General features: G+C 42.9%; 1 pseudogene; it reads left to right on the top strand.

Annotated features, from left to right (window-relative positions):
* Window positions 1–293: 293 nt before the first annotated feature.
* LOC110138275 (translation machinery-associated protein 7-like) lies at window positions 294–577 on the top strand (annotated as a pseudogene).
* The last annotated feature ends 11,061 nt before the right edge of the window (window positions 578–11,638 follow it).

Raw genomic sequence — 11,638 nt, 5'->3', positions numbered from 1 at the left:
ACACCACAGTGTACCAATTCCTAGCATAGGCCACAGAGGCCTTGAGTGTTTCCGCCTGGTCTCTAGTCCCTCTGTCATGGTCAAGAAAAAAGCTTGCCTTGGCTGGACTCCTGGTCCCAGGAGGATGAGAGACACATGGAGAAAAGCCACCTCAATGACCAGCCCAGAACAGAACCATCCTGGTTAACTCACAGACCTACAACAAGAACCACCTAACCACGCCCAGCCCCACTCAACTTAGACCAGCCAAACCCTAGACAGTATGAACAAGGACAAATGATTGACTTTGGCCGCTTCTGGTGGCAGGGTCTGGGGAAGGGGCGGCAGGCGCCACGTCGGGCCGTGAAGGTGGCAAGAAGAAGCCCCTGAAGCAGCCCAAGAAGCAAGCCAAGGAGATGGGCAAGATAAGGCATTCAAGCAGAAGCAGAAGGAGGAGCAGAAGAAACTCGAGGAGCTAAAAGCAAAGGCCAGGGGAAAGGCCCCGTGGCCACTGGTGGAATTAAGAAATCTGGCAAAAAGTAAGCTGTTCCTTGTGCCTGAGGCAATGATGACCCTTAGTTCCATTCCTGTTTAAACACCTGGATTCCCTGTCGGATATCTGTTGCCGCCTATAGCTAGAATGAAGTGTTGTCTTGGAACCGATTGTATATTTAAGAACAAACTTTTGTAAAAAAAAAAAAAGATTGACTTTGGGTTTTGTTTGTTCTTCTTTCTCTAATTGTTTTAGGTGTAAGTTTAGGTTGTTTGTTCGAGATTTTTTCTTGTTTCCTGACACAAGATTGTATTACTATAAACTTCCTCAGAAGCAACCTAAATGTCCATCAACACAGGAATGGATAAAGAAGATATGGTACATATATATGATGGAATGTTACTCAGCCACAAAAAAGGATAAAATAATGCCATTTGCAGTAACAAGGATGGAGCTAGAGATTGCCACACTAAGTGAAGTTAGTCAGACAGAGAAAGATATCACTCATAATGTAATCTAAAAGTGACACAGATGAACTTGTTTACAAAGCAGAAATAGACTTACAGACATCAAAACCAAGTTTATGGTTACCAAAGGGGAAAGGTGAGGGGGAGGGATAAATTAAGAGTTTGGGATTAACATATATACACTACTATACATAAAATAGATAATCAATAAGGACTACTGTATATCACAGGGAGCTCTCCTCAATATTCTGTAATTACTTACATGGGAAAAGAATCTGAAAAAGATGGATGTGTATATATGCATAATTGATTCAGTTTCCTGTACACCAGAAACTGCCACAGCATTGTAAGTCAACTATACTCCAACATAAAATAAAAGCTAAATTTAAAAAATAAATTAGTCAATACATTAAAAAATCCCTGCAACAGAAAAAAAAAACCCATTGAGGCTTTTTAAAACTGCTGAGCTTTAGGATGGTTTGTGATATAGCATTACTGTTGCAATAGCTAACCAATACACTTATAGGGACACACACACACACACACACACACACTCATAAAGCACCTCCCTAGAACTAACTGTATAATGGACGGACACTCAGTAAATAGTCATTTCCTTCCTTCTCCCTACTACATTTCAAACACTGCCATACACTGGGAAGATGGAGAAAAACAAGTCTCAGGTTGGTGGGAAAAGAACTATAAGACATTAGTTCAAATCCTAAGTCTCTCGCAAAAAAATTAACAGAAACCATGGAAAGGGAAAGCAATAAGCAAATTCCTTCTCTTCCTCAATTTTCCCCTAAATGTGATAAAAGCAGATGTTCTCCCAAAACAGATTCCTATTTCCTGAGACCATGTTACATCAGATAATTTTATGGGTTTAGAAAGACTCCTTCATTACGGGAAGAGCTTTTGGGGTCGTGTCTGTGCTTTGCCTTAATACTTGGTTTCTGCTGGAGACCCTTCAAGAGGCAGCCTGCCTTTGGTGGGGTCAGAGAATGTTGCAGACCCAGCTAAGGTGAGCCTGGAGCAGAAAAGAACTTCAGGGGAGATAAAAGGGCTTTTCCCTTTATCAAAGTTGAAGAAAGTAGTTCAAAAATGGACCTACTTTTCTGAAGACAAAAGCATACTCTCTCCAGACAACGAACCCTCATGAAAGGAAGCAGTTCCTGACAAGGACTTTGTCTGCCCTGGAAGGATCAAATCCACAAGGAGGTAAACATGAAGATACTGGGGATTTTTACCTCTAATCAGGTAATACCTGTTATTGAACGTTCATCCAGTAATGGGACAGCCCAACAATACCTTTCAGGTCCTTAAATCTCCCATGCCAGGACAGCTTTAAGGATCGTTCCTGCGCTCTACCCCTTTGAAATGGCCATTCCGTGGTGTGCTGTGGAAATAGCCTTGGCCTGATGGAGAATTACTGGCTTTTTACTTGTCAGCTCCGAGGAAATGGCTGTGTGCTCACTGACAGCTGAGGCAGCTGGCGGACAGCGGGGCACTGAGATGTGAGGTTTGGAGTCCAGCACGAGTGATGGTGTCCAGGATACAGTCCTGTCCCCGCTCCAGCGAGGTCCAGGAGAGGCTTCAGAAAAAGGACTCGAAGATGTGTTGGCATGATCAGGCTCAATTCAGGAAAACTCTGGACAGTACATCCCTGTCAATCTGATGAACAGATATTCCCTTCCAGCCCGATGGCTCTGCCAGCATCATCCTTCTTATACCATGGACCACAAAACCCCTTCCCCTACAAAGTTCCCTGCAGACTTGCTATTTATTATCAACCCAGCGTGATTTATCATGTTACGTATCACATCACATGAAACTGCAACTATTTGATTGTTTTCGATTGACGGAAACTACCATTTCAAGAAGTGTTCATTTTTGGTCAGGTTTTGTTTTTTTTAAGTCTTTATTCTTCCGTTTTATGTGTTTTGGTCGCAAGGCATGGGGGATCCTAGCTCCCCAGCTAGGGATTAAACCCGCACCTTCTGCCTTGGAAGGCAAAGTCTTAACCGCTGGACTGCCAGGGAGGCCCCTTGTCAGGTTTTTAACACTCGATGAAATTCAAGCTTTTTAACAGACTGTTCTATGTATGCACGCGTGCATCATCGCTCAGTCGTGTTGGATTCTTTGAGATTCTTTAGATTGTAGCCTGCAAGGCTCCTCTATCCATGGGATTTCCCAGGGAAGAATACTGGAGTGGGCTGCCATTTCCTTCTCCAGGGGCTCTTCCCAACCGAGAGATTAAACCCACGTCTCTTGTGTCTTCTGCATTACAAGCGGATTCTTTACCCACTGTGTCATCAGAGAAGCCCAGTACAGTTCTCTAAGTTTTGGCAAATGCACAGTCAATAACCACACCCACAATCAAGATTCAGAACACTGCTGGAAGCCCCAAAATTTCCCTCATGCCGCTTCACAGTCAGGCCCCTCCCCACCACACCTAGCTCCGTGAAACCACTGTTGAGTTTGCCATTCCTATTGGTTTGCCTTCTTTAGAATGTCATAGGGATGCAATCCTGCCATAGGTAACCTTTTGAGTCTGGCTTCTTTCAAACATCATCATACACTTGAGATGCATCCATGTCTGGGTCTGTATAGCAGTCTGTTCCTATTTTTTGCTGAGCAGAATTCCAGTATATGGATTGACCACATTTCTTTTCATTCCTTCACCAGTGGATAGACAACGGGATTGTTTCCAATTTGTGGTGGTTATAAATAAAGCCACTATAAACATTTGCAAACACGTTTTTGCATGGGTGAATCTTTTTATTTCCTTTCGGTAAACACCTAGCAGGGGCTCCTGAGTGGTAGAATATGTGTTTTTAACTTTATAAGAAATGACTGGACTATTTTCCAAAGTGATTATTCGACTTTGCATTCCCAGCAGATGCTTCTGAGGGAACTTCCTGGTGGTCCAGTAGTTAGGACTCAGTGCTTTTACTGCCATGGCCCGAGTTCAATCCCTGGGCAAGGAACTATCCCACAAGCCAGAAAAAGGAAAAAAACAAACCTTCTGAGAGCTCCGGTCTAACATCATCACCAACAGTGACCAGACTAGTGGGGACTGGGAGTGGTCAGCCATTCCAATAGGTATGGAGTGGCAGCCAACAGCGATTTGGTAAAAACTTGTGTTGGAATACAGCTGATTTACAACGTTGTGTTAGTGGCAGCCAATGGTGATCTGGTAAAAACTTGTGTTGGAATACAGCTGATTTACAATGCTGTGTTAGTTCTAGGTGTATAGCAAGGTGAATCAGTTATGATATATGCGTGCATGTCTGCTCAGGCATGTCCAACACTTTGCGACCCCATGGGCTCCACCCAGACTCCCCTGTCCATGGGGATTCTCCAGGCAAGAATACTGGAGTGGTTTGCCATTTTCTACTCCAGGGGATCTTCCCAACCTAGGGATTGAACCCACATCTCCTGCGCCTCCTACATTGGCAGGTAGATTCTTTTTCAGATTCTTTTCCCATATAGATTGTTAAAGAATATTGAGTAGAGTTCCCTGTGCTATAAAGTCCTATCAGTTATCTATTTTATATATAGTAGTGTATATACATCATTCCCAATCTCCTGATTTATCACTTCCCCCCATTTCCCCTTTGGTAACCATAAGCTTGATTTCAAGATCTGTAAGACTGTTTCTGTTTTGTAAATAGGTTCATTTGTATCATTTTATTAGATATCATATAAGTGATATCATATGATATTTGTCTTTATCTGACTGACTTCACTTAATATGATCATCTCTAGGTTCATCCACGTTGCTGCAAATGGCATTATTTCATTCTTCTTATGATGAAGATATGCAGACGCCCAAAAAGCACACAAAAAGATGCTCAACATCATGAATTATTAAAGAAAGGCAAATCAAAACTACAATGAGGTATCACTACATACCAGTTAGAATTGCCATCATCAAAAAATCTATAGACAATAAATGCTGGAGAGGCTGTGGAGAATCACCCTACGCTGCTGGTGGGGCTGTAAATCGGGACAACCATTATGGAGAACAGTGCGGAGATTCCCGAAAAAACTGAAAATAGAGCCACAATATGATGCAGCAATTCCACTCCTGGGCATATACCCAGAGAAAACCATAATATGAAAAAGAGAGCTGCACCCCAGGGTTCACTGCAGCACTATTTACAACAGTCAATACAGCGAAGCAACCTAAATGCCCATCACCAGAGGAATGGGTAAAGAAGGTGCAGCTCACAGCTGATTGTGACTTTAATTTACATTTCCGTAATAACTACTAATGCTGAGCATTTTTTCATGTGCTCATTTTCTACCCATACATATTCTCTGGTTAAGTATCTCTTCAAGTCTTTTGTCCATTTTTTAAAAACTAGTTTACTTGTTTTCTTATTTTGAATTGTGAGAGCCCTTTATTCAAGTTCTTCGTTCACAAAGTTAATACCAGAATACTAGTTCTTTATCAACAGCGTCTTGCAAATATTGTCTCCAAGGTATCTTGTTTTTTCATTTTCTTGAATGAGTGTCTTTTGAAGAGTGTTAAGTTTTTAATTCTGATGAAGTTCTATGCATTTCTTTTCTTTTATGGTTCATGCATTTTGTGTCCTATATGAGAAATCCTTGCCTAATGCAGGGTCACAAAGATTTCTACTATGTTTTCATCTGGAAGTTTTGTAGCTTTAGGTTTTACAATCACTATGATTCATCTTAGCTAATTTTTGCATAGGGTGCAAAGTATAGTTCAAAGTTCTTTTCTGGCATACTAGATATCCAATTTTTTTTCAGCATCATTTGTTGAAGAGGTCATTCTTTCTCCATCGAACTTCTTGACATCTTTGTCGAAACCAATTGACCATATATGTGTGGTCTATTTCTGGATTCTGTTCTATTCTATTGATTTATGTGTCTATCTTTTTCCCAATACCACATGGTCTTGATTACTGTGGTTTTATAGTATGTCTCAAAATCAGGTGGAGGAGTCCTCTAGCTTTGTTTTTTGAGTGTATTTTCTTTTTTCAAAACTGTTTTGCTGTGTCAGGTCCTTTGCTTTTCGTATACATTTTAAAATTAGCTTGCCGATTTCTATAAATAAGCCTGATGAGAGGGTGACTTACCCAAGGTCACACAATTCATATGCATTAGAGTCAGCTCAGTCTCCAATCATTGTTATGGATCCAAGTTCACGATCTGACAGTGGGTCCCACACAGATGACTGAAGGAGACCTCCTCCAAAGGTCAGGAATGCAGCTCACAATACATGGGGAAGAAAACCAACCCTGTCTACAGGCACTTAGCCCCTGTCTGGCCTTATCAACACAGGAAGGACAATTGGAGATTTGTCTGGAACAAATCAGACGGCCATGGACCCATTATCTGGAGACCCAAGCTGAAACCTTGGCATCCCAGGATTCTCAGTTTTAATAATCCCCTTGCTGTTAATAAGTCGATTCAAGCAAGTTTCTGTCTTGCTTTCCGGGTTTGCATTCTCAGTTCCCACTGGAAGGAATCCTAGCGCTGACCGCTCCTATCTGGGGCTCAGATACCATTCCCACTCCTTCCAGTCCTCTCCACTGTCTCCACCACCCTCTCATTGGCTGGTGCTTCAAAGCAATGGATGCTCAGGACACAGCCAGGCTCCCCGGGCCTGAGTCTATCCCAGGGCTGGCCCCACCCACCGGACAGTTCCTCTTATCTCTATCCCCTTCCCAAATCAAGCCCAGCTTTTTTCTTCCCCACTGGAGAGCTTCTAAAAAATATCCATTCAAGCAACCCACTATCCCCACAGCTTTTTGACCATTGTATATCTTCTTTGCCATCAAAAAAAAAAAAAAGAAACAATACCATTTGCAGCAACATGGATGGCCCTCGAGATTTTCATACTAAGAGAAGTCAGACAGAGAAAGACAACTATCATATGATATCACTTACATGTGGAATCTAATAAAAATGATACAAATGAGCTTATTTACAAAGCAGAAACAGACCACCAGATCTCAAAAATCAAACTTATGGTTGCTAAAGGCAGACTAGGATAGCAAGTTAACTCCAAAGCTGGGATTTGAAACCAGATAAAACCGTGTTTGAATCTCACATTTGTATTTTAGATACTTAATTTTCTGTGTTGATGTTTCTTCCTTTGTAAGATGCCCCACAGGGCTGCCAGGAGAACTCAAATGAAAGAAGGCATTTGCAGAGTCTGACACAACTGCAGGTACATAGTCATGAGAAATGCTGGGCTGGATGAAGCACAAGCTGGAATCAAGATTGCAAGGAGAAATATCAATAACTTCAGATATGCAGATGACACCACCCTGATAGCAGAAAGCGAAGAACTAAAGAGCCTCTTGATGAAAGTGAAAGAAGAGAGTGAAAAAGGTGGCTTAAAATTCAACATTCAAAAAAACGAAAATTATGGCATCCAGTCCCATCACTTCACAGCATGGGGAAACAACGGAAATGGTGACAGACTTTATCTTCTTGGGCTCCAAAATCACTGCAGATGGTGACTGCAGTCACAAAATTAAAAGATACTTGCTCCTTGGAAGAAAAGCTATGATCAACCTAGACATATTAGCATATTAAAAATGAGAGACATTATTTTGCCAACAAAGGTCCGTAAAGTCAAAGTAGTCATGTAAGCTTTTCCAGTAGTCATGTATGGATGTGAGAGTTGGACTATAAAGAAATCTGAGGGCCGAACAATTGATGCTTTTGAACTGTGGTGTTGAAGAAGACTCTTGAAAGTCTCTTGGACTGCAAGGAGATCAAACCAGTCAATCCTCAAGGAAATCAACCCGGAATATTCACTGGAAGGACTGATGCTGAAGCTGAAGCTCCAATACTTTGGCCACCTGATTCGAAGAGCTGACTCACTGGAAAAGACCCTGATGCTGGGAGGGATTGAAGGTAGGAGGAGAAGGGGACGACAGAAGACGAGATGGTTGGATGGCATCATTGACTCAATGGACATGGGTTTGAGCAAGCTCCGGGAGATGGCAAAGGACAGGGAAGCCTGGCATGCTACAGTCCATGGCTTTACAAAGAGTCAGACATGACTGTGTGACTGAACAACAACAAGGGTTGCAAAGAGTTGGACACAACTGAAGCGACTTTGCACGCACATGCCTGATGATAACTCTATGGTGGCCCCTCAACTCCAGACCCCCATTAGGATCTGCCCCCTTTCCCCACCCACCCACATCACTGAGAAGGTGGCCCTCCTACAGAACCCCCCATTGTATCACCAGCTCAATGTCTCTCCAGCCAATCATGTAGAAACAACCCTGGAAATATTTGGCTGCAAAAAATTCAAAAAATTCTCCATCACAAGAACAGCTATCTTTCCCCCATAGATCCCTCATGCTGACTTGATTGAAGAAAAATCGGCATTTATTTTTCATGATCCAGAAAAAAAAAAAAAAAAAAACTCTTTCATACTTAGAGAAAGGGACTCAAGTCTGATATCTGACTCTCTGGATAGATCTATTCACTTTTAATCATGAATGGTCAATGAGAGAGTTTGTCTCCATCCCTGGAGGATTGTAATGAGTGTTGAGTTCTCATTTTCTGACTTACAGCAGAGCCAGACAAGAAATTAGCCTTCATTCCCAATGATGATTCCATTGATTTGTGAACAGAAAAGCTTGAGAGTGTTTTCCAACGGAAGAGATGGCCAGTGCCTCTCTGCCCCTGCTTCCGGTCCTCCATCCACGCCTGCCCTCCTCCTCCTTGCCTCCAGTTAACATGCTGTCCACCGTATTCACCCCCACCTTATAGATCCTGATTCATTTTCCAAATGTTGGTCAGCTGCCTCCTCCCTTATAGCAAATCTCACTTGCCACATCTAAGGGGCCACCACGAGTCAGCCTTAGCTGAGGACATGCTGACCTCACACAACACCCCAGCTGATATCAATACCCCAGCACAGCCTGAGCAGAGCTAGTTCCACCACTGGGAGGATGCAGGTAGGATCCTAATCCCTGGTCCAGGAAGGCAAATACCTCGTTGGTGCGTGCTAAGTTACTTCAGCCCTGTCCGACTCTGTGCAACTCTATGGACTGCAGCCATCCAGGCTCCTCTGTCCATGGGGTTCTCCAGGCAAGAATACTGGAGTGGGTTGCCATACCCTCCTCCAGGGGATCTTTCTGACCCAGGGATTGAACCCGAGTCTCTTACGTCTAACCTGCATTGGCAGGTGGGCTCTTTACCACTAGCACCACCTGGGAAATCCCAGAAAGAAGGGCACTTAGGTTCACCTGAATCATCACCCTGCTCCACCCAGAGGTCACTTCATGAGAACCAAGGAGCCTGAACTGTTGGAGCCCATTTCCTATGAATCATTGCTGGCTCTCTTTCACACCCTTATCAAATCTATCAGCAGGTTCAGTTGACTCTACTTAAAAACATATCCAGAATTAGACCATTTTTTCACCAACTCCATTGATGCCACCCTGATTTAACCACTGTCATGAGGGGAGTAAAGAAAGTAAAAGACCTGAACTGTAGGAAAACAAAAAGCAGGATCCTCAGTGAGCAGAGGGCCTGAATCCCTCTCTATCCTACACACCCTTTATGTGCCTGGGTTGCAACATGAGAATATTGTGGGCTGTCAGGAATAAAAACAAGAGAACCCAGGAACTCCGCTCCTGGATGTGTAGCCAAGAGAAATGAATACATGTTCATGCACAAACTTGAATGTGAGTGTTCACGGCAATGTCGTTCACAAAAGCCAAAAAGTAGAAACAACCCAAATGGTCATCAACTGATGCATTGATAGCAAAGTGTGGTACGTCCATACAATGGAATACTGTTCTTTCGTCCCTAAGTCATGTCTGACTCTTTTGTAACCCCTTGGACTGTAGCCCACCAGACTCCTCTATCCATGGGATTTCCCAAGCAAGAATACTGGAGTGGGTTGCAATTTCTTTTCCCAGGGGATCTTCCCAACTCAGGAATCAAATCCGGGTCTCCTGCATTGCAGGCAGATTCTTTTACCACTGAGCCACCAAGGAAGCCCTACTGGAATAAAAAAGAAATGGGGGATGATACATGTTGCAAGAGAGATGAAATCTAAGACCATTGTGCCATCTTTGCATCAGGCACAGAAGGGCAAATATTACATGATCCCATGAATATGAAATGCCCCGGATAGGAAAATCCATGGAGGGTACGTGGGAATGGAGAGTGACTGCTAACAGGTACAGGGTTTCTATTTGGGGTGATGAAAATGTTCTGGAATTAGGTAGGGGTGATACTTTCATTATTTTTGAACATACCAAAAACCATTGCATTGTTTTAGATGGATTTTATACCATGTGAATTATGTCTCAATAAAAAAAATTAAAAAGAGAAAAATAGAAGGATAAGTTGTTGCCACTCTGCTCCAGAGCCTCCCACATCTCCCTGCCGTCCTCACTGGCCCCCTCCACAGGCCCCTGGCACTACCCATGCCTCACAGCTGGTTTGTGGGTAGCAAGAGAGCACAGACACAAAGAAGTTGCTATGGTGACATGTGACCGGTCCAAGCCTTGTTTCTGCTCCTCATCTCCAAAGCAGGTGGGCAGCCATGCCCAGGACAAGCACAGATGCATTGATACCACATGGTGCCATTGATCTTCATTTCTGCAGGGCATTGCCAGGGCACCAGGGCTTCCAACTGAACCATGGAACTTCTGGAAACAGCAGCCTAAAAGGTTTCTCTGCCATCTGGTCTTTTAATGACCTTCAGCTCAAAACGCCGAGGCTTCCAGAGAAGCAGTCTGGATTAAAATGCTACTTTTTCTTGCTGGAGCAGCTGCAGAAAGTTCTGAAGACATGGGCAATCTTTAGATTCCTTCATTTCAGGAGTAAGAATTCCTTGCCCCTGAGTAAGAGCAACTCCTTATTTTTGTATCTGTGGTCTGCACCTTTTTTAATTCTTTTAATTCATTTTATTGGTGCATAGTTGCTTTACAATGCTGTGTTAACTTCAGGTCTACAACAAAGTGAATCAGTTATACATGCACATATATTCACTCTTTTTTTAGATTCTTTTTCCGTGTAGATAATTATAGTGTCGAGTAGAGTTCCCTGTGCTATACAGTAGGTCCTTATTGGTTATCTATTTTATACATGGTACCCACAGAGTTAGACACGACAGAGGGACTAACACACACACACACTCACACTCACATTGTGTAGTAAGCCAATTCCAATCTCCCAATTTATCCCTCCCCATGTCCCCTGCTTCGTAACCATAAGTTTGCTTTCTACGTCTGTGATTCTATTTCTGCTTTGTACATAAATTCATTTGCACCACTTTTTTTTAGATTCCACATACAAGCAATATCATATGAATTTGTCTTTCTCTGACTTAACTTCCTTAGTGTGATAATCTCTAAATCAATCTGCACTATGCTGTGCTTAGTCACTCAGTTGTGTCTGACTCTTTGTGACCCCATGGACTGTGGCCTGCCAGCCTCCTCTGTCCATGGGGGTTCTCCAGGCAAGAATACCGGAGTGGGTTGCCATGTCCTCCTCCAGGCGAAGTCAATTTATGTCACTGTAAATGACATTATTCTGTTCTTTTTTATGGCTACATAATATTCCATTGTACATGTCTACCACATCTTCTTTATCCATGCATCCGTTGATGGACATTTTGGTTGCTTCTATGCATTGACTGTTGGAAATAGTGCTGCAGTGAACACTGGGCTGCATGTATCTT

The sequence above is a fragment of the Odocoileus virginianus genome, chromosome 16 (assembly GCF_023699985.2).
Source record: "Odocoileus virginianus isolate 20LAN1187 ecotype Illinois chromosome 16, Ovbor_1.2, whole genome shotgun sequence".
NCBI classification, from domain to species: domain Eukaryota; kingdom Metazoa; phylum Chordata; class Mammalia; order Artiodactyla; family Cervidae; genus Odocoileus; species Odocoileus virginianus.
The sequence above is the reverse complement of the archived record's forward strand: the minus strand, read 5'-3'. Positions and strand labels throughout refer to the sequence as shown.